We start from the raw sequence: 24,937 nt of genomic DNA, 5'->3' as shown, positions 1-24,937 counted from the left end.
AGCCAGATCATGAAGACAGACTTATACCAGAGGGACACAGGGTCCAAAGCCAGATCATGAAGACAGACTTGTACCAGAGGGACGCAGGGTCCAAAGCCAGGCACACCAGGAAGCTCTCGCACTGCGTGACACGTCCCGCCACCAGCTGCTGTGGCGTGTGTGCATATCTGCTCCAGTCAGTGACTAAATGAAGTTTATATATTTCCTTTCCTGTACATTTAATTCAACAGTGTGCAGCTCGGGTATTGACAGGGTTCACGAATGCAGCTGTATGTAAACAAATTATTTGAATATAATTGCTTTTGACATAACCTCTCATTTAGTGTCCTAAAGTGTGTGCTTTGTTTTGAGAAGAACATCATATTGATCATATTTCCTGTGTTATTTACATTACATTGCTGTCTACTGGTATTGCCCTGGTAGGATCAACTATATTTGAATTTGGACATTTGAACAATGTATCAGTAGTGATGAGCCTGGATTGTAGGATGAGTCAATATTGGATGAAGCCATTTAGGGAAGTTCACCGTTTTTAATTATTAGATAATTGTAAATATGCTAATGATGGGGTTTTATTTGTCTTTGAGGTTAATGTGGCAGCCCACCTGGACATTCCTCATTCTTACCTCATGTGGAAGCAAAGAGGAACAAGGAGGTGAAGCTCACTGGTCACTGGTCAGCGCTAGCTCACTGGTCAGTGCTAGCTCTGTTAGCCGATTTTGAAAAAGTCTCTAACCTCTCTGACCTGTTTATCAGACATGGACTGATGTCTCTAATCTCTCTGACCTGTTTATCAGACATGGACTGATGTTGAACTGAGCAGGCTGCATTTCTCATTATGTAATTGTGATGAATAGTAATAAGCATGAGGTCTACAGATCTATAGTAAGATGCTCTAATTCACTCTGATTGACCCAAATGAGGTTGTGATTTACAGCAGTATGCTGCAGAGGCTCTACAATAGAACCATACTGTGGATTTCACATAGATCAGTGCAGTTGCAGTTTCGGTTGTTGTTGTTGATTTCATATAGTTACATTGTACTCGTGTGACCCTGGTTTGCACCTTTCTTGATGTTTTATTTTGTTAATCAGATCTGTGGAGCATGGACAGTTCAGTTAAAAGTGTTTTGTATAATTTTGTGTATTTCCATGTGTGTTTTGGTCTTGAAGGGGAAAAATGGTGAATTGTGCTCGTGGGTAAAGCTGGAGCAGGGAAAAATGCCTCTGGAAAACACCCTCCTCAAACAGCTGAGATGAGTACCGCTGATTATACATAAATCATGCTTGATTGTGTTATTATACCAGTTCTAGTGATACGATATTGATTGTGTTATTATACCAGTTATAGTGATAAGCTATTGATTGTGTCATTATACCAGTTCTAGTGATAAGATATTGGGATTAATAAGAGACCCCAACCAGACCCCAACCAAACCCTCAAGTAAACAGACGTGGTCAAATAGATGGTGTCACACCTCTTCTATAGGGTACCGTTTCCCACTACTTCTAGAGTACTATAGCCAGACATATGCTTTCATTAGATCAGGGGTGTTGGTTGTTAAATCTGGAAAGAGAAAGAGAGATGTGCTGCCTGTTGAAATGCAGGAGCATTAAGTAGAGGTAGTCCACTCCTGACAGTTTAGTTAAGTGGAACTGTGTCTTTACACACAGAGGGAGTTCCATAAATCCAGCAGAGAATCCAGGAGAGAGAAGGAGATGGAGTCTTAGTCAGACCCAGCTATCATTCCACTGCTGTGTAAACCTGTGACTCTATGATGAGTGAAGAGTCTTAGTCAGACACAGATATCATTCCACTGCTGTGTAAACCTGTGACTCTGTGATGAGTGAAGAGTCTTAGTCAGACACAGCTATCATTCCACTGCTGTGTAAACCTGTGACTCTGTGATGAGTGAAGAGTCTTAGTCAGACACAGCTATCATTCCACTGCTGTGTAAACCTGTGACTCTGTGATGAGTGTAGGTTTGTACATGAAGAGCCTGAGTGTGTGTGTGTGTGTGTGTGTGTGTGTGTGTGTGTGTGTGTGTGTGTGTGTGTGTGTGTGGTTCCACATTACCTCACCTCCCACCCCATTGGTTCAACATTACCTCACCTCCCACCCCATTGGTTCAACATTACCTCACCTCCCACCCCATTGGTTCAACATTACCTCACCTCCCACCCCATTGGTTCAACATTACCTCACCTCCCTCCCCATTGGTTCAACATTACCTTGACTCTCTCTGCGTCTCTCTGACACACAACACCACCCACAGAGGAACACTACCCCCCCTTTCCTCCTCCTCCTCTTCCTCCTCCTCCTCACCTTCCTCCATTTAAAAATCGGTCAGATTTGCCGTTGAGGTGAAGACAAAGCAAACAAGCCTGGGCAGAGTGATGTTCACCACACATTAATGGCAAACAACAGATACTTCAGTGGACTTTATTTAATGAAGAGCACATTTGCTTTATTCCTGATTAACCTATCTCATAGTTTGTCTAAAACTAGCAAGCTAACTAACTAACTAGGTAACGTAATACTACACAAACAACTAAAGCACAGATCAAATCTTGCTAGCATGTAAACTGATGTCAACAAAAACCCCAGGCCTTGCGATGTTTTTTTGATATAGCATAGTTGAATAACAGTTTCAAGTTACAAGTATTTTACAAATGACCTTTAAGTATTTTCAGAGGTTTTTGTGCAAGCGTTTCTGAAGTTCTGGAATTCTCCATCTTGACTGAAGAAGAAGGGGAGGGGCAATATAAGAAGGGGAGGGGTTTGAGCGGAGGGGCAAGACAAGAATGGGAGGGGTTTGAGGGGAGGGGCAAGAGGTGCATGCTTCCATAAATATAGTCAACAATGCATCATAGAACCGGGGCGTGGCTTAACACGGGAGAACACAGTCCTAAGAAAGCCATTCAGTTTAATGGGAATAATAAACTCCATCTCCCAGCATTCCCTGTGTCGTCCGACATTCCATGACACATGCAGTTTAATGGGAATTGTCTTCCACAAAGAACATTCTACATCAATAGGTTAACACCTGATGGGAAAGCCCAATACTTCATGGACACTTTCAGGATACATTACTGCCCCTGCATTGGGTCCAGTTGGTGAAAGATTGACCTCATCTCTCCTTCTTTAGTGGCAGATGAGAGAATATTTCACACAGTTTTTGTGGGGGGGGGGGGGTAAACAGCCATCGTCTTCATTTGTTGGTCTTGAAATAAAAACTCATTCTTTAAAATACTTGTATGTATAATGTATATTTTATTCTTGAGTTCCTGGTTTTAGGCCTGATGTATATGATTGAGCAGCCAATAGGCTTGCCAGGTGTGTCATACTAATGTAGTCACTCCCCTTCCTCCTCCTCCTCCTCCTCCTCTCTACCTTCCTGTTGAAGCACTATAGAGACGGGGAATGATGCTGTTTTTACTTTTTGTTGGTGTAAATGCCTCACTATTTCAAATTAAAGCTGCTATATGATTTAAAGACACAACTGCACATCCAAACAGCCAGTTCTCAGGCCCACTGCAGATGAAGTTCTCTCATGAACACCATGTCACACCAAGCACTGTGTTGATTCCTCAGGTATACCAGCTATACACTCCCTCTCTCTCTCACTCCCTCTCTCTCTCTCTCTCTCCCTCCCTCTTACTCTCTCTCTCACTGTCTCTTCCTCTCTCTCTCTCTCTCTCTCCCGCCCTCTCTCTCTCTCTCCCGCCCTCTCTCTCTCTCCCTCCCTCTTCCTCTCTCTCTCTCTCTCTCTCTCTCTCTCTCCCTCCCTCTTCTCTCTCTCCCTCTCTCTCTCTCTCACACACACACACTCACACACACACACACACACACACAGACGCACATTCTCAAATAATCTGACTGACTCCTCCTCAATAGTGTGTCGACAACATCTCTGCCACTCCTCTTTAGAATAAAACACATGACACAGAAACTGAACTCACACACTGTTATCACCCTGTGTGTGATCGTGGCTGTGAGAAATGGCGGAATCTTCGACCCAAAGAGAGGATTCTTTCACTTGTTCAGTTTGTCTGGATCTAATGAAGGATCCAGTTACTGTTCCATGTGGACACACTTATTGTCTGGGCTGTATTAAAGGTTGCTGGGATCAGGAAGATGGTAAAGGCATCTACAGCTGCCCCCAGTGCAGACAGACATTTAGGCCAAGACCTGTTCTCAGTAGAAACATTCTGATTGCTGAAATGGTGGAGGAATTTAGGAAGACCAGAATCACAACTGATGATCCTGCTCACTGTTATGCTGGACCTGGAGATGTGGAGTGTGACGTCTGCACTGGGAGAAAACTCAAAGCTGTGAAGTCCTGTCTGGATTGTCTGTTGTCTTACTGTGAAACTCACTTCAAAGCTCACAATGACCTGAACCCTGGAAGAAAACACTCAGTGATTGATGCCACAGGCAAGCTACAGGAGAGGATCTGCTCTCATCATAAGAAGGTTTTTGAAATATTTTGTCGAACGGATCAGAGTTGTATCTGCTTTCTGTGCATGATGGACGAACATAAAGGCCATGACACAGTTTCAGCTGCAGCAGAACGGACAGACAAACAGGTCAGTACTGGAGCTACATGTGTGTCGAACATTTCTATGAGGGCTCTTATACATACTAACTGTGAATGTAATACTATAACTACAAGAATACTATCTCACCACTCTTTAAGTCTGGGCGTTTCCGCAATGACTTTGCACATTAGAAAAAGGAAGAATCGGGAAATGATTATCAGGTGCAAGATCTAGTCTTGAGTAAAAAACAGGTTCTACAGGTTCTGAGCCAGCTTGACAAGTTTTTGCTGTTTAACAAAGTGCTCCTGTAATGGGGAGCGGCAGTGTAGATCCGACTACACCACCCAGTTTAAAGAGATGGGACTCTATGTACAGGTTCTTGGTTTGGTGGGAGTAACACAACAGAATCATCCTGAGAGTTGCGATAAAAAAAATATAATATTTATTACAAACTTTGCTTTCTAAAACAAAAGGTACACCGTAACACAGATCTATCCAAAGTGTCTACAAAAGTCCGTGACCCAACCCAATCACCTTCCACAGTAGAATTCTCCTTCAGTCCGCCAGCGTCTGCTACACCACATCAGAGCCGCTCTACGCTGGCTTATCCAAGCACGCAAACGCGCATGCGTGAACAGAGAGAGAGAGAGAGAGAGAGAAACGCCAGTACCTCCATAAGTAGCAAATGCACTTTCACTGGCAGCCCACGGACACAGAAGCAGGGGCAGTGAAGGCAAACTTAGAACCGTGACCTCGTGCAGCAGACTGGGCCTTCAATGTGGCACTCTAACCAATCCTGAGGGATGTCCAGCACCTCACAGACTGTTCGCTGTTCATTTAAAAAGGTGCCAATCGGGTTCCGGTAAGATGTTGGAGTGAACAGTCACGTAATTTTGAGCTCTCTCAACTCGGCGACGATAATCCCTCAAAAATCATAATTTAAACAAATAAATTCAATATAATATAGGAGGGAACTAATAAAGAGGCAGAATATACAAAGGAAATCAAGTCAGTGAAGATAAAAAAGGAAGAAAATGGATTCAAATTCTGACAATGGAAAGCGGGGTGAGAAGAACGGGGCAGGTGCAGAACCAGCTAGCCTAAACCAACTGATTGACTTGCTAGCACCCATAGGCAAACAACTGGATGAGGTGAAAAAGGAGGTTAAAGAAGTCAAACAAGGGATAATCGATGTGAGGAGAGAGGTAAAGGAAGAATTCGACAGATTCCGGAAAGAAACTGAAAGCAAATTCGAAGGGATTAATGCCAACATGAAAATGCAGCATGACCACATGGAGGAAGCCCAAACACGCATAGCTGAACTGGAGGAATGGCAGTTAGAAGCTAAGAGTGAGATGCTAACTATTACGGCCCGGACCCTAAGGATGCAGGAGAAAATGACGGACCTCGAGGGGAGGTCGAGGAGGAATAACATTCGCATTTTTGGCATACCTGAGGGCACGGAGGAGAATTCGACAAGCAAGTATCTGGAGCGCTTCCTAACCACCGAACTCGAATTGCCTAAAGACACCCCACTCCAGATACAGAGAACACACAGGGCCCTGGCACAGAAACCACCTCCGAACGCACCCCCCAGATCAATGGTAGTTAACTTTTTACAATTCGAGGCCAAGGAAATTGTGCTCAGTCATGCATGGAAGAGGAAAATCCACATGGGAGGGAAGAGGATTTTTTTCCAGTGGTCCAGAAAAGAAAAGCATACGGACCCATTAAGAAAATACTAAAGGAAGAACAGATCCACTTCCAGACCCCGCCAGCGAGGATGCGCATACACTGGGCAAGCGGACTCAAGACCTATGACAGTGCAGAGGACGTGGCGAGAGACATGGAGGAGAGAGGTTACGAGGTGGATCTCCCGGGAGAAGGCACTGCGACCGCAGGGAGGGAGAAGACACGAGACCGGGCAGAATGGCAACAGACCACCCGAAGCAAGACGGGGAGGATGGCAGCGGCTGCTGCCAAGGAGAAGCTGAGGGGGTTTCAAAGGGGGAAATGAGTCTGCCTCGCTGACCTGAATGGATGTGTTAATGGTCAATGGAACCCAGTTTGACGGCCTACAACGTAGGACCTCTACCAAATCCAACGTAACTGACGCCGATTGAGAGAGACTAAAATGAGAGAGTTGGACATAACTAGACGGAGGGGAACCCTACGGAATGGGTTTGATTTCGGTTCTAGGGAGGGGCCCTTTCTGAGAGGGAGGATACCCCCTCAACCTACCAATGGGACTTGGAGGAGACGACATCCTCTTCTTTGGAAGAAGTTTGTTTTTTGTTTTATTGCATTTTATAATTTCATGTTATGTTTTATTGCACATTGCACTCAACCTACTGCTGTTCAGGTCGCTTAATAGGGTTATTGATCTAGGATTAGATGGGTACGACTGTTAGACTGGTGTCACTTATTGTTAATGGATTGAATACCCCCAAGAAAAGGGACAGGGTTATGACTAAAGTAAAGAAGGATGGAGCCCAAATTTATATATCTGCAGGAGACTCACCTTAACAAAGTAGAACATGACAAGCTAAAGAGATACGGTTATAGAAATGTGTACAGTAGTTCGTTTAAGGGAGGTCCCAGAAGAGGTGTGACGATTATGATATCAAATCAGGTACAATTCGAATACGAAAAAGAGATAAGAGATGGGGAGGGAAGATATATTATTGTGAAAGGGAAGCTCGACAATGTGAAGGTTACTCTGGTGAATGCGTATGCGCCCCCAGACTGTGACAAACACTTTTTTAGACTGTTGTTTGATGTTATCGCAGCGGAAACAGAGGGTATTTTAATTTGTGGGGGGGATATGAATGTAGTTTTAAATTATAACATGGACACAACGAGCCTTAAAAAATTGAAAATACAAATGTCAAGATACGTAAATACATTATTGGAGGAGATGGGATTGGTCGATATATGGAGGAATCTAAACCCATTAGAAAAAGGACTTCACACATTATTCGGCGGTGCATAAAGTACACTCTAGAATAGATTATTTGTTTGTGGATTCAGGAAATGTCCACAGGGTTAATGAATGTCATATAGGAGGGGCAGATGTGTCCGATCATAACTCGTTGTACCTTGACATAGGCATTAGTAACCGTAAACGAATAACCAATTGGAGATTGAATGTGGGTCTACTGAATAATGAACAAAGGAAGGACAAAATCAAATTGGAAATACAAAAATATGTTACGGAAAATGACAATGAGATGGTGGAGCCAACGATGGTTTGGGACGCCTTGAAGGCAGTTATGAGAGGCAGATTAATTTCGGAAGCGACCTACGCCAAAAAAATGAAATTAAAAACGTATTCGGAAAATATAGAAAAACTGAGAGCATTGGAAAGAGATTACCAAAATTCAGCTGACTTGGACACACAAAAGAAAATTAAGCTCGTAAAATTAGAGATAGATAAACACCTAACAGAGGAGATAGAACGGAAGCTTCTCTTCTATAAGCAAAGTTATTATGAGATAGGCCCGAGAGCCACTAAATTACTGGCGAGACGGACCCGTAAGCAACTCGCAACTAGTCAAATACATAAAATTAGGGACCCCCTTTCGAACCAATTGATAACAGAGCCAGAGGAGATAGAAAGAACATTCCAGAGATATTATGAGGAATTATATACACAGCCAGAGTCTGCACAAAGAGAGGAGATTAAGTCTGTTTTAAACACACTAGACCTACCAAAGATAGGACAGACACAGAACGATACCCTAACGAGGGATATTTCTATAGAGGAGGTGGTGGAGGCAATAAACAGATTAAAAAATGCGAAAGCGGCCGGAAGTGACGGCTACCCGGGGGAATGGTATAAGACATTCAAAGACGAACTGTCTCCGCTGTTAGTTAAATCTTTCAATTGGACATTACAAAAAGGCAAATTACCACCAACATGGACAGAAGCAATAATAACGGTCATACCTAAACCGGGGAAAGATAGGGAAATATGCGGAAATAATCGACCAATATCGCTACTAAATTTGGATTACAATTATATACATCTATTATTGCTAGACGAATGCATGCCTTTACACGGGATTTGATCGACGAGGATCAAACAGGATTTGTGAACGGGCGACAGACGCACGATAACATTAGGAGGACACTGCACATTATAGATCAGGCAAACAAACAAAAAAGAGACACGATACTGGTTAGCGTAGATGCCGAAAAGGCGTTTGACAGGGTAAATTGGACTTTCCTTTTCACAGTGCTAGAGAAATTCGGATTCAATGATAAATCAATACAGATTATTCGGACCCTATATCAACGACCTACAGCTAGAATCAAAATAAACGGAAGCCTATCTAACAAGTTCGATCTACAGAGATCAACCAGACAGGGATGCTGTTTGTCACCAACCCTGTTCGCATACTTTATTGAACCATTGGCCCAAGCCATACGCGAAAATAGACGAATCCAAGGAGTGACAGTGTGCGGGGTAGAACATAAAGTCGACCTCTTTGCAGATGACGTCATTGCATTCCTTGAACGGCCTGGTGAGTCGTTGCCAGAATTGCTAGATCTCTTGAACACATATGGACAACTATCAGGATACAAAAAAATATCACCAAAACCCAAGTACTCACTATCAATTATACACCAACCAAGGAGATCAGAGAAAAAATCAATTTAAATTGGAATCTAAAGAAAATTAACTATTTAGGGGTAGAAGTGACTAGAAACATATCATGACTATATAGGGCAAATTATGATAAAATTAACCAAGAATTATTAAAAGATATACATAGATGGACCACCCTAACATTGGATTTTAGCTCAAGGATAGAATTAATAAGAATGAATGTATTACCCAGACTTTTATATTTGTTCCAAGCATTACCAATAGAGATACCTCAAACACAATTCGTAACATGGGACAGGATGATATCCAGATTTATATGGGGGGGGAAGAGGCCAAGAGTGAGATTCAGAACTCTCCAGCTAAAGAGGGAGAAGGGGGGCCTGAGTCTGCCGAACCTGAAAGAGTACTTCCACGCGGCCCAGCTGAGATATGTACATTGTTGGTGTAAACTGGATTACGAAGCAAAATGGAAAAGTCATTTGGAATGTGTCCGATACAGAGTATTTTAGGAGATAGGGAAACATTTAAGAAGGTTAGAAATCAAATGGATTCGATCACAAAATTTACCTTGGAGTTATGGTTCAAATTACTTAGACACAATAAGGCGGACAAGGACGCAAATGTATTAAAATGGGTGGCTTTTGATAGCAGTTTTAAATCAGCTGGGCACCGTGGGGGACTCGGACAGTGGGCAGATAAGGGCATTACGGCATGGTGCACGCTGGTGAATAAGGGGAAGATAATGAGCTTTCAAGACCTGATAACGGCATATGGCCTGGATTGGCGGGAATTATACAAATATCTACAGATACGGGATTATTATGGGAAACGGATTGGACAGGAGCTCTCTCTAGAAATGAACAAGGTAGTACAAGTGATGATCGATACATATAAAGGGAACCGGGTCAGGACTATAACTACATTATATAAGGCATTGATGGATGACAAAAGCACAACAGGGTATATAAAAGAAAAATGGGAAAGAGAATTTGGCATGGAAATACCTGAAGATGAATGGGATAAGATGTGGGAAAAACATAAGACAACAACCTGTTCACGAGCCTGGAGAGAGTTTTCCTGGAAAAATCTGATACGGTTCTTTATCACACCCAAAATATCAAATAACTATTCTGAAACAAGAAAGTCATGTTGGAGGAATTGTGGGTCATTTGATGCTAACCATGCACATATATTCTGGAATTGTCACAAAATAACAGAGTTTTGGGGAATGGTCCATAGGATAACACAAGAGATTCTGGGATACGAATTTCCTATGAAACATGAGCTGATGTATCTGTATATGTACTCAGAGAATATTGTGCATGATGGGGACTCGTATCTATTCAAGATACTCATGGTTGCAGGGAAAAAGGTAATTACAAGGAAATGGGGGACTGAGGATCTACCCACTCAGACTCATTGGGTGGACACAGTGGGGGAAATACATATGATGGAAAGACTGACACACAGGCTACGGCTGACAGGATCACAGATGGACAGTGAATGGAGGAAGTGGACTCTATGGCAGTTGACACAGAATTGACATGACAGCAGGTTTTTCTTTTCTTTTCCCCCTTTTGTTTTTATTTTTTTTATTTTAATTTTTAATTCTGGTTGTCAATGTTGTTGATGACTTGTTGTATTGGTGTACTTATTGTTGAATAAAAAGAAAATAGTAAAAAAAAAAAGGTGCCAATCATAGCGGTAATTACGAGCACCTGTTACCGCGCAGTCAGCCGCTGGTTAGGTGCAGTCAAGGGGGCGGTGCCCGGTAGACAGTTCCAATAATGAGTGGTCCTAATTAAAGATACGGCAACCCAAACATGCAATCAAAATAAAACACAACATGGCGCATGATATGGACCACACACCGTTATCCAACCTCCCATTATGACATCTCTTGAACTTAGCTCATGGCTTTATCCTGATTTTCACTTGAAGATGATAGCGACCGCTTCAATGTGTCATTAAATCGCTTAAAAAGACTCAAATGTACTTAAGGGGTTTTAGCTTATAAATGTTCGGTTGTCATGTGTGATGTTTGATCATCATTGTTGTAAACAATCCACCGACGAAAAGAAGCAGTTTTTTTAAAACAGAGGCAGTTGGGGCAGACCCAGAGGAGATTCCAGCAGAGAATCCAGGAGAGAGAGAAGGAGCTGCAGGAGCTGAGGAAGGCTGTGGAGACTCTCAAGGTGAGAACTGACCACATAAGCCAACAGCTGGCTCAGCAATCGCTTGTTATTGTGTTATAACCGTTATGCTGCCATCTCTACATGATACAGACCATCACAGAAATACATGGTTTGGCAGGATTTACCCTTGGTCATTTGATCAAGAAGAGCCAGTCACACCAGAGTGAGTTTACTCCTTCACTTACCTCTGTGTGTCTCCTGTCCCCCTCCTCTTTGTGTGTCTCCTAACAGAGCTCTGCACAGACAGCAGTGGAGGACAGTGAGAGGATCTTCACTCAGATGATCCGCTCCATTGAGAGAAGGTGCTCTGAGGTGAAAGAGCTGATCAGAGATCAGGAGAAGGCTGAGGTGAGTCGGGCTGAAGACTCCTGAAGCGACTGGAGCAGGAGGATTGCTGAGCTGAAGAGGAGAGATGCTGAGCTGGAGCAGCTTTCACACACAGAGGATCACATCCATTTCCTCAAGGTAACATAATTTGAAATAAAGCATCCATGTGGGTTTAAGAGGAAAAATGCATAATTTCTAGATCTTTTAATGTAATGTCTTAATGTGTCTAACATATTCACATACCTAAACACATGAGTGCATATACACTAAACCAACTGAATTCACCCATCATGTCTGCAGCCTTTGGGGAAACACAGACCTGGCTGAATATTCAGGTGGTCTGCCTCACCTTTTATGTATTTCTCTCTGTAGAATGTCCTGTCAATCAGAGACTATCCTCGCTCTAAAGACTTACCCAGCATGACCTTCAACCAAAGCTTCTCTTTTGAGGCTGTGAAGGAATCTGTCTCTGGAGTGAAGGTGCAGCTGGAGAAGAAACTGGATGACATCTTCAGGCAGGAAGTAGTCAGGATATCTGCAGCAGGTGGATAAACATGTAGAACTGACTCAATGATGAATTCTTTATTTCACAGTTTGAGAAAACAAGGATCCCACTTATTTTTCTGTGTCTCTCAACAGTAAAGAATATCCAGATTATCCAGTCTTTAGAATGTGAGTCTCTCTCTCTCTCTCTCTCTCTCTCGCTCTCTCTCTCTTTCTCTCTCTGTCACACACACACACACACACACACACACACACAAACACAAACACACACCCACACCCACACCAACACACACACACACACACACACACACACACACACACACACACAAACACACACAAACACACACCCACGCCCACACCCACACCCACACACAACAACACACACACACACACACAGTATCAATAGTTATTACACTGATCAGGTTTGTAGCTCTCTGAGTTCTAGTTTGCTGAAGCCATCTGATGAAATATGTTCTTTTAATTTCATGTGTCTGTATTAGCATTTACACTATGAGTTTAAACTGCATTTGACATTTGATCTCAGTTTGGGTTGAGGCATTAGACACATCAGTAAACATGTTGTGAACAGAGTTTAGGTTACATTCCTGGACACGCGTGATGGTTTTATGTTATATCTAAGCACTATAAAGCTGAATAACCCTTGGTAAAGGAATTGGGCAGTTGCCTAAGAAATAACATTTGCTTTCACAGCTGATCCTGAGCTCCCAGTCAGAAGAACAAGCAGTAAGGAGAAGCTGCCACCATCAAGTAAGTCATTACTGACTGATTCTAACAGCCTCTAAGCCTTTACATCAGGGGTCTAGCACAGAAATGATAGTTTCACTGTATCTTATCACTGATATAATCTGATCTCAATAAAACCCTCTTTCAGCTGTGAGACGTAGGAGGCATGGAGGTGTGGTTGGGCTGAGTTTGAAATAAAGGCCTTGATATTAATCATGTCTAAAAATGCCCTAAGCCTTATTTATCCAGGGTTTAGGAGAGATTGAAGCACAATTACTAGATCTTAAAATGTACAGAGAAAACACAGACAAAAACAGAAGCCAATGGAGGTCAGAGATAGAGTTAAATTTCAGGTTCAGAAACAAACTACAAAGCTGAAACTCAATGGCTTTGGATCATTTGTTTTAAAAAGAACATGTTAAACTACTTCTGATTGAGTTCATACTGTATACCCCCCATCACTAAAAACACATCAAAAGTGTTCAACCAGTGTGTTCTACAGACACACACACCCACTACAACCACCAAACACTTCATACCTTACCCAAAAGTGACTCACGCTGCCATAACTATAGCATAAGCTCTCTCCCATTAAACTACCTCATCACTCAATGTACAGTGAACTAAAAGACACAACAACTTGAAGCATTACAAAATGCATATATGATGTGTTGCTGTATCCTAATTTTGCACAGTTTAGTGTTGTATTGCAAAAGAAAAGAAAAATGGATGACATCTCTTAAAGTACATATTGTAATACAAAACAAATACAGTAAATATGAAATTCAGCTAAATGCCTCAAGACAGCTCTATGCTAAATCTCAGATGGTATACTATAGTACAAAAAAAGCATGCAGACACTTTTCATTCCCAATACAGTAAGTGAAACTACAACACATGAGACTACCACTGGAAGTGTCCTGCAGCCCTAATGCTGATCTATGGTGATTTTTTTTATGAACATTCTCCCTTGCCTTGAATCTTTAGAAAAATCTTTATAGTCTCATTTCAATGAAGTCCGTTTTCTGCTTTGTTGTGATTGTTTGCAGCCTTGTTACCAACTGTAGTAGTTGTAGTTGTTGCTTTAGACATTTTCCTACTATTGCTGTTGCATATGTAAGTCATTGGCTCTCAATGAGACTATTACTGTTGCATATGTAAGTCAAGGGCCCTCATTGAGACTATTACTGTTGAATATGTAAGTCATGGGCGCTCAATGAGAATATTACTGTTGTATATGTAAGTCATGGGCTCTCATTGAGACTATTACTGTTGTATATGTAAGTCATGGGCTCTCAATGAGACTATTACTGTTTTATATGTAAGTCATGGGCCCTCATTGAGAGAATGTGACCCAGAAATCACACTTGCCTTATAAATATTTGTGGAATATGGGGATTTCAGGGTTGGATAAGATGTGCTAAAGATTCAAGGCCAGGGTGAAGGTTGCGGTACTGTAAATGTGAAGTTCATAAAGATTTCACACTACATTCAGAGGACACCACGGATCAGCATTAAGGCTGCAGGACACTTCTAGTAGCAGACTCATGTGCTGTTGATTCACTTACTGTACTGGGAATGAAACATGTCTGCACACTGTTCTTGGTTCTGTTTACCACAGAACATTTGTCTTGAATTTCATATTTGACTGTATTTGTTTGGTATGACAATATGTACTAAGCAATGCAACACTAAACTATGTAAAAATGGAGGATACAGCGACACATAACATATGCATTTTGCAATGCTTCAAATTGTTTGTGATTGTAAAAAACTGTGATGGGAAAATGTCTTCAGCAACAACTACATCACACATGCACATTTCAATGCAAATGCTGTTCTGTACCACTTTTGTATAGTTGGTAACAAGGCTGCAAACAAACAAAACAAAGCACAAAACTGAACACAATTTCTGCAAACAATGAGAATAATCTGTCTTATTTCAAGTGTATTCATTTGTCTGTCGAATACTGCATCTTTCCATCAACTAAATGTTGTCCAGTTTTGAAGTGAACTGTTCTGAACAGAGTATCTAAATGTCTGCAGAATTGCTGTAGTTACACAGAGTGTTATTGGTGGTGAACATTGACTGAGACAGGTATCCATGAATATCAGAAGAAGTGGTCATTGAATACATTTTGTATCAAAGCAATGAAAAAGTATCACAAGTTTAGCTCACTTGTGAATGTGTTTAATGTTTTGAAACGTGTACATGGTATTGACACAAGTGTGAAAATGATTGTAGAAATCTTGGTCTAATTGAGATAATGAATTTATGAATGTATGAATCTATTTATGAATGCCCTTCTCTCTCAGTTTAATGGGCTGTAATGTGATGTTTTCTGTCTCAGTGTCTGAAGTCCAGGCTGTTTTTCCTGAACCAGTGACCAGAGAGGAGTTCTCACAGTGTAAGTTGGACATAAAGACATGAAAGCTATCACACACACACACACAACGTGCACACACACTGGGATACACTCACGTGCATAGAATCATGATCAATTAGCAAACCCACATACAAATTCAAACTTACCTTCATGTAAACATGTAAACATGTAAACATGTATAACATCACACACAGTGACCCACAACCACACACACACACACACACATTCATGCTTTTGAATATACAGCCACTGGGACATTTACACACTCAATGTCACTCATATAAAAAGATTTCCATTTACACGCATGCGTACACACACACACACACACACACACACACTGCATGCAAACATCAAACAGATACAAAATCAAACACAAACACACAGACAGACACCAGACTCAAAATTAAATTCAATTTATTTATATGGTGCCAAAACGATATAATTGTCTCAAGGCGCTTTACAGAGTCCAGGTCCTGAACCCCCTTAGTGAAAGCACAATGGCCAAAGGGGCAAGGAGAAAACTCCCTGTTAATCAGGAAGGAACCTTAAGCAGAACCAGAACACATAAGGGGGGGCCCATCTGCTTGGAGCCGGCCGGGTGGAGATAGAAGGGGAGGGGCTTGAGGGAAAGGGGAGGAACCTGTGTCAGAAGGGGAGGGGCTTGTTGCAGAAGGGGGGGGGGGGGGGGGGCAATCAGAATCATGGCAGATGAAATCATACACGTATCAGGATCAAAACTCCCTGTCAGTCAGGAAGGAACCTTAAGCAGCTTCTGGGTGAGGAGGACTGGCAGGGGGAGGAGAGGGGGGGAGGCTTGTGGCAAAAGGGGAGGGGAGGGGGAGGGGCGTGTTTCAGAAGGGGAGGAGAATGGGATTGGCCTGTGGCAGAAGGGGAGGGGGGACAATCAGAATCATGGCAGATGAAATCATACACGTATCAAGATGAGCATGCTAGCATACATGTGGTAAATGTAAACAATACATACAAACATAACATGGTATATACATTATACATACAAAATTGATAGTGGATAAGGTGAGGAGTGAGCATTCAAGTATTGTAGAACAGCTTAGTGGGTATACAGTGTGTGTGTGTGTGTGTGTGTGTGTGTGTGTGTGTGTGTGTAGAACAGCTTAGTGGGTATACAGTGTGTGTGTGTGTGTGTGTGTGTGTGTGTGTGTGTGTGTGTGTGTGTGTGTGTGTGTGTGTGTGTGTGTGTGTGTGTGTGGTCAAAGGCTAGCACAGAGTATGGGGTAGAATAAGTGCATGACTGTGTGGTGGGGGTGAGTAGACGTAGGCCGAGGGTTTCTACAAGTAGATCAGGTGGAGAGACTACAGCAGCATCCCACAGTGAAGATAGTCTAGACTAGGAGTGTGTGTGTGTGTGTGTGTGTGTGTGTGTGTGTGTGTGTGTGTGTAGATCAGGTGGAGAGACTACAGCAGCATCCCACAGTGAAGATAGTCTAGACTAGGAGTGTGTGTGTGTGTGTGTGTGTGTGTGTGTGTGTGTGTAGATCAGGTGGAGAGACTACAGCAGCATCCCACAGTGAAGATAGTCTAGACTAGGAGTGTGTGTGTGTGTGTGTGTGTGTGTGTAGATCAGGTGGAGAGACTACAGCAGCATCCCACAGTGAAGATAGTCTAGACTAGGAGTGTGTGTGTGTGTGTGTGTGTGTGTGTGTGTGTGTGTGTGTGTGTGTGTGTGTGTGTGTGTGTGTGTGTAGATCAGGTGGAGAGACTACAGCAGCATCCCACAGCGAAGATAGTCTAGACTAGGAGTGTGTGTGTGTGTGTGTGTGTGTTTGTGTGTGTGTGTGTGTGTGTGTGTGTAGATCAGGTGGAGAGACTACAGCAGCATCCCACAGTGAAGATAGTCTAGACTAGGAGGGTGTGTGTGTGTGTGTGTGTGTGTGTGTGTGTGTGTGTGTGTGTGTGGAGGTGGATCAGGTGGAGAGATTACAGCAGAATCCCACAGTGAAGATAGTCTAGACTAGGAGGGTGTGTGTGTATGTGTGTGTGTGTGTGTGTGTGTGTGTGTGTGTGTGTGTGTGTGTGTAGATCAGGTGGAGAGACTACAGCAGCATCCCACAGTGAAGATAGTCTAGACTAGGAGGGTGTGTGTGTATGTGTGTGTGTGTGTGTGTGTGTGTGTGTGTGTGTGTGTGTGTAGATCAGGTGGAGAGACTACAGCAGCATCCCACAGTGAAGATAGTCTAGACTAGGAGGGTTTGTGTGTGTGTGTGTGTGTGTGTGTGTGTGTGTGTGTGTGTGTGTGTGTGTGTGTGTGTAGATCAGGTGGAGAGACTACAGCAGCATCCCACAGTGAAGATAGTCTAATTCATAGAGTTCGGCTGCTAATATGCGTGTATGTACTTAATGGATATGGTGATGAGGAACAATGTTTCCACAGCCATCAGTATTTGAGAGCAAAGGTCACGCTATAAGAGAGAGAATTTGGTTTGGTAATTTTGATACACAGATAGAGAGATAAGTTTAGGTAAACAACTAATGATAAACATGTACAGAATCACACAAAAACAAATCTCACTTATATGTTTAACATTCCCTCACAGAGGAAATCACAGAAATAAATCTCTTCCCCCACATGCACGAAATCATATAAAACAACCACACACACACACACACACACACACACACACACACACACACCTAAAATATATAAATACCTAAGTTTGTCCTGTCTTCTCCTCCATCAGACTCCTGTCACTTTACACTGGATCCAAACACAGCAAACAGATACCTCCATCTGTCTGAGGGGAACAGGAGGGTGGAGAGGAGAGATGAGGTCCAGTCATATCCTCCTGATCATCCAGAGAGATTTCATGTGTATTATCAGGTGCTGTGTAGAGAGGGTGTGTCTGGACGCTGCTACTGGGAGGTTGAGAGTAGTGGGGGGGTTGATATATCAGTCTCATATAAAAGCATCAGCAGGAGAGGAGGGGGTCTTGAGTGTGTGTTTGGATGGAATGATCAGTCCTGGAGTCTGATCCTCCGCAGCAGCTGCTCCTATTTCAGACACAATAATAAACGGACTGAACTCCCTCTAGTGGCCAGCTCCAGAATAGGAGTGTATGTGGATCACAGGGCAGGAACTCTGGCCTTCTACAGCATCTCTGACACAATGACCCTCCTGCACAGAGTCCAGACCACATTCACTCACACACTCTACCCTGGGTTTTATCTAGGTTTAAGATCATCGGTGAAGCTGCTGTGACTGGCATGTCTAGATGCTGTTAGCACATATATCTCACACAATACTTCATTTAACACATCACTCACACGTAAGGATCTAGCAGCTGGGCCTGAGAATCTTTGATCTTGGGGACAACAACCGACTGAAGCCATTCCCCCATCTCTGGACCCCAGCTATTACAATATCTCGACCTCTAGACCTCTGCTGTAACACATGCAGTATCACCACAGCAGACATAAGACATTGTTAGTGAAAGGTTTTGATGAGCTCTGTGTTGCATAACCTCACTCTCGCAAGTGTTTAGTCCCTCTGTTATTGCATACATGTTCTGATACCTGGTTTTATATGACAACCACAATATTATGTACCATGACAGTAAATCTGAATAAGACTGTATTCATCCAACAATTGACCCCCAATGAAATGTGTTCCTCTTTTTCTTTATTAATACTGTTACAATGAGACCAGAATATTTAAAAATGTGCTCCTCTGTTTCTTTATTAATACCGGTATAATGAGACCAGTATGTTTAAAATGTGTTCCTCTGTTTCTTTATTAATACCATTGTAATGAGACCAGTTTGTTTTCAAATGTTTCTGGTGCAAAATGATGAATAAAGATAGACTAGCATTAAATGTCCCTACTGTACTGTTTTTCTTGGTGTGTGTGTGTGTGTGTGATTTATTTCAGAAGTATTTTAGTTAAATGTCTTGAAATTCCTTTATCGGGGCAAAATGAAAAGTCATGGAGGACCTTCTCGAAATACAGTGGTGTGATGAACATGGAACAGTTTTGCAAAAACAAGTGTCATGTAAGGTCAAGCAGAGAGGCCTGTGTGCAGAGGCGAGGGTCATGTAAGGTCAAGCAGAGAGGCCTGTTTTTAGAAATGAGGGTCATGTAAGGTCAAGCAGAGAGGCCTGTTTTTAGAAATGAGTGTCATGTAAGGTCAAGCAGAGAGGCCTGTTTTTAGAGATGAGGGTCATGTAAGGTCAAGCAGAGAGGCCTGTTTTTAGAGATGAGGGTCATGTAAGGTCAAGCAGAGAGGCCTGTTTTTAGAGATGAGGGTCATGTAAGGTCAAGCAGAGAGGCCTGTTTTCTAAAATCATGACAGTGCAGTTTCTACAGGTGCAGGCTGTCAGGGAGAGACAAGTATTAATTAAAGGGTCTCTGCATAGGGGATGCAGATTAGTCAAGGACAGGCCAGTATTAATTAAAGGGTCTCTGCATAGGGGATGCAGATTAGTCAAGGACAGGTGAAACTTCCCAAAACAGTCCTAAACAGGGTCACCATTGTCTGAAATGTTTTTTCGGCAATTAGTGAGCAGAATATTCTGAATGGCTCAATTTTTTTTTTCAAAAAGCATAGTGATGGAAGATGTGGTATAAAAAGTAAGTGCACTGATTTTTGACAGAGATGCTCCTTAGACCAAATCAAATTGGATGGAAGTCTGCAAGATTGAATAAACTTCAGTTCATCACATTCAGTTGCCTGCCTTTCATTGAAGTAGCAACTTTAAGATTTAAAGAGATTAGTTTCGACTACAACAGTTTCTCATTTATCCTGTGTCTATGATTCCACTCCTTACTCATTATTACTCTTCTTGAGTTCATTTCCCCCAAGTGTTATCATATGTTTAATTTGTTTAGTGTCTGCCTATACCTGGGTCCACTCACAGCTGAAGACAGGGGGGTCATTTTGGAATGATGCTGGAAAGGACTTTGGTCCCAAACCTCCCATTGGTTTCCACTAAATTGCCTAAAAATGGTGGTTTTACTTTGGGCAACGAACCCTCATGTGAAACCATGCTCTCCCCCTTTAGTCAGGTGGCTTAACAACGCGATCGTGACAAGAGTGATAAAAGCATGAAATTTGGCACACAATTAGCTTATATCCTACTAAAACATATTAGAAGGGGTGCCCAAGTGAAACTGCTAATTTTTTCGTTTTAATGAGATATTAAGTTTTGACCTAAATCAAGATATGCGTTACCTGTGGTCCGATTTTCAAAACGGTTATTTTGCCTAGAAATGCTTACCAAATAAGTAATAAATCAGTTATTTATGCATGTTTGTGTTTTCTTGTTTGTTTTTGATATCCACTAGTTTAAACAAATGTCCCTTTAAGTAGCAAAACAGACAAAAAGACTTGTGCCCGTGCGCGCGCTCATCTAAGATGGCGGGAAAGACGTAATTCTGCTATATCTGTTAGGTAAAACCGTTATTTTACCACCATTTAAAACCATATTTGCATTTGTATCTTTTATATGTATAAGGACTGTAATATTTTATTAAAGATTTGCTTCAACATCATTAAAATAGCACCAACAAAGACGCATTACAGTACCAGTAGGCTACCGCAGAAAAACGGTAAAATTGGAGCAGATTGAGCGTGTCTTTTCCTACATCAAAACTGATCATATGAGGAATGTGCTGTTATAAATTGACAAATGTGATGATGAAAAATTAACAAGTGAATAGCATTTATCGAGCTTATCGAGTACATAGAAGAATGTAGCTATTAAAAAAGGAACTCATATGTTTAAACTTTCTGAGCTGTCGTTGTACATCAAGAGGCTTGAAGATATTGGAGTTAAGAAAACTATAAATAAAACCAGGTTAATCAATGTCTTGCTAGAACATTACAAAGAGACTCTTTAAGAACAAATTGATGGAAGAAACACCGTTTTAGATTTCCGGGATGCAATAAGCAGGCTATTGAAGGATGCTTTGAAACAACACAACTTTTCAGAAGACGCCGAAATTCTAGCGAGGCCTGCAACAATTGTAGGCTAAGGAAAGACATTTTTGCACACAAAGGATTTATTTTTTCTGGGTGCTTTCCAATGGACTGCCATTCAAAATATTAACCGTCAAGCTTAAAGTCTCTCGTTTCTATCATTCTTTATGGTCTCAACATAGAGGATCAAGAGAAGTCTGAAAGCCAGGCACTAGAAGTAAGACATTGATAGAAAAGATATACCAAATATAACACCACTTCAAAATAACACCACTTCACGGCAATGTTAGCATTAGGTTTGGATGACTATCCCCAAGTGTCTATACTGTATGCAGAGAGCTGATTACGTGCACCTGCAAACAGCGCTGCTCACGTTGCAAATGTGTTCAAGAAAAGTTGAGATGCAAGCCAATGTGTTAATGTGATTGTCCAGAGAGCAAATCGTAGAGCTATTTATAACAGCACATTCCTCATATGATCAGTTTTGATGTGCGAAAAGACACGCTCAATCTGCGCCAAATGTACCTTTTTCTGCATAGCCTCCTGGTACTGTAATGCGCCTTTGTTGGTGCTATTTTAATGATGTTGAAGCAAATCTTTAATAAAATATTACAGTCCTTATACATATAAAAGATACAAATGCAAATATGGTTTTAAATGGTGGTAAAATAACGGTTTTACCTAACAGATATAGCAGAATTACGTCTTTCCCGCCATCTTGGATGAGCGCGCGCACGGGCACAAGTCTTTTTGTCTGTTTTGCTACTTAAAGGGACATTTGTTTAAACTAGTGGATATCAAAAACAAACAAGAAAACACAAACATGCATAAATAACTGATTTATTACTTATTTGGTAAGCATTTCTAGGCAAAATAACTGTTTTGAAAATCGGACCACATGTAACGCATATCTTGATTTAGGTCAAAACTTAATATCTCATTAAAACGAAAAAATTAGCAGTTTCACTTGGGCACCCCTTCTAATATGTTTTAGTAGGGTATAAGCTAATTGTGTGCCAAATTTCATGCTTTTATCACTCTTGTCACGATCGAGCCTAAATTTTGCATTAAGCCACCTGACTACTTGGTGCACAACATTGTAGAGAATAAACCATTTACCTGATGGAGAACCGTCCTCTTGTCGTTGGTACGTTCCATTTACCTGACGGAGAACCATCCTCTTGTGTTCCATTTACCTGATGGAGAACCATCCTCTTGCCATTGGTGCGTTCCATTTACCTGATGGAGAACCATCCTCTTGCCGTTGGTGCGTTCCATTTACCTGATGGAGAACTATCCTCTTGGCATTGGGGCGTTCCATTTACCTCTGAAGTCAGAACTCGGAGCTGGAGTTATTTGAGTTCCAGTAACAGAACAGAAATACCTTGCAGCAACTGTAAGGCAACCTGCATTTAGTTTGAGAGTCAAAAAACAGACATTTTAATGGATTGTGAAAGTTGTGTCCTCCTCTCTACTCTAAATATATATCATCAGATTGTTACATGTTGAAAATCATCACCAATTAATGGAACCTCCTTCATGTCTGTGTAATGTAGATCTTTAACTTGAATCAAATAGTCATTTCTTCAAAATGTTTACATCTATTTATTACATTTAAATTTATAAACAATAATACGTGAATACATGTTTTATGCTTGCAAAGAAGGCCTAATGTGTAAATATGTTCTTTCAATAGTAGTTTCATATATTATAAACTGTAAATAGAAATGAGAAAAATTTCTAAATTCAAATCTACATTGTGTAAATCACATACTCATAGATGCTGAATATTCCTGTTAAAGGAGCTTTAAAACAGTAAGCACTACATGACAGCATGAGTGAAATGTGTCTGTCTCCACCTGGAGCAGCAGGAGCCTCAGACCCCTCACTCCTGTCTGTCAGCCTGGGAGCTGCTGTCTTTAGTCTCGTCCTCCCCTGTGTCCACCGTCCTCCCCTGTGTCCCCCGTCCCCTCTGTGTTCAGACCCCTCACTCCTGTCTGTCAGCCTGGGAGCTGCTGTCTTTAGTCTCGTCCTCCCCTGTGTCCACCGTCCTCCCCTGTGTCCACTGTCCCCTCTGTGCTCTGGAGTCTCACCGGCTGTCTGCACACCCGCTGGAGGGCGGGGCTGGAGAAGTAGTAGAGCACAGGGTCCAGTAAGCTGTTGAGGAAGGTGAGGGTCAGCGTGGTGTAGAAGACCACGTTTATTACCTCCACGGATTCACACGTCCTCTGTGACCCAATCCTCACCCAGATCAGCACCTGGGCCACGTTGCTGGGCAGGAAGCAGACAACGAACACCATCACCACCTCTTGATGTTGCCATGGCGATCCAGATGCCTGCGCCTGAGCTCAGAGACGATGCGGAGCGAGCAGACAAGCATCAGAGTCAGGGGGACGAATAAGGAGATCATGAAGACAGACTTGTTCCAGAGGGATGCAGGGTCCAAAGCCAGATCATGAAGACAGACTTGTACCAGGGGGACACAGGGTCCAAAGCCAGGCACACCAGGAAGCTCTCGCACTGCGGGGCACGTCCCACCACCAGCTGCTGTGGCGTGTGTGCATATCTGGTCCAGTCAGTGACTAAATGAAGTTTATATATTTCCTTTCCTGTAAATTTAATTCAACAGTGTGCAGCCCGGGTATTGAAAGGGTTCACGAATGCAGCTGTATGTAAACTAATTATTTGAATAGAATTGCTTTTGACATAATCTCTCATTTAGTGTCCTAAAGTTTGTGCTTTGTTTTGAGAAGAACATCATATTGATCATATTTCCTGTGTTATTTACATTACATTGCTGTCTACTGGTATTGCCCTGGTAGGATCAACTATATTTGAATTTGGACATTTGAACAATGTATCAGTAGTGATGAGCTTGGATTGTAGGATGAGTCAATATTGTATGAAGCCATTTAGGGAAGATAATTGTAAATATGCTAATGATGGAGTTTGATTTGTCTTTGAGGTTAATGTGGCAGCCCACCTGGACGTTCCTCATGTGGAAGCAAAGAGGAAAAAAGGAGGTGAAGCTCACTGGTCAGCGCTAGCTCACTGGTCATTGGTCGGCACTAGCTCACTGGTCACTGGTCAGCGCTATCTCACTGCTCACTGGTCAGTGCTAGCTCACTGGTCAGCGCTAGCTCTGTAAGCCGATTTTGAAAAAGTCTCTAACCTCTTTGACCTGTTTATCAGACATGGACTGATGTCTTTAACCTCTCTGACCTGTTTATCAGACATGGACTGATGTCTCTAATCTCTCTGACCTGTTTATCAGACATGAACTGATGTTGAACTGAGCAGGCTGCATTTCACATTATGTAATTGTGATGAATAGTAATAAGCATGAGTTCTACAGTTCTATAGTAAGATGCTCTTATTCACTCTAATTGACCCAAATGAGGTTGTGATTTACAGCAGTATGCTGCAGAGGCTCTACAATAGAACCATACTGTGGATTTCACATAGATCAGTGCAGTTGTGTCATATGTGAGTATTATGTGGGTGTTGAGTGACTGTATGTTTGTCATGATGTTGCTTATTGTGTTGTGCAGTTGCCGTTTCTTTAATTAGGACCGCTCACTTCCAGAACTCTGCTGGGCAACGCCCCCTTGACTGGTGCACCTCGCAAACACCTGATTGCATGGTACAGGTGCGGATAATTATGTCTTTGATTGAG

The 24,937-nt window shown here is 42.1% G+C and overlaps 1 pseudogene; it reads left to right on the top strand.

The window, feature by feature from the left end:
• Positions 1-165: 165 nt before the first annotated feature.
• On the top strand, positions 166-18,736 carry LOC122129300 (annotated as a pseudogene).
• The last annotated feature ends 6,201 nt before the right edge of the window (positions 18,737-24,937 follow it).

The sequence above is a fragment of the Clupea harengus genome, unplaced genomic scaffold (genome assembly GCF_900700415.2).
Source record: "Clupea harengus unplaced genomic scaffold, Ch_v2.0.2, whole genome shotgun sequence".
Lineage (NCBI taxonomy): Eukaryota > Metazoa > Chordata > Actinopteri > Clupeiformes > Clupeidae > Clupea > Clupea harengus.
This window is presented reverse-complemented; position numbering and strand designations above follow the sequence as displayed.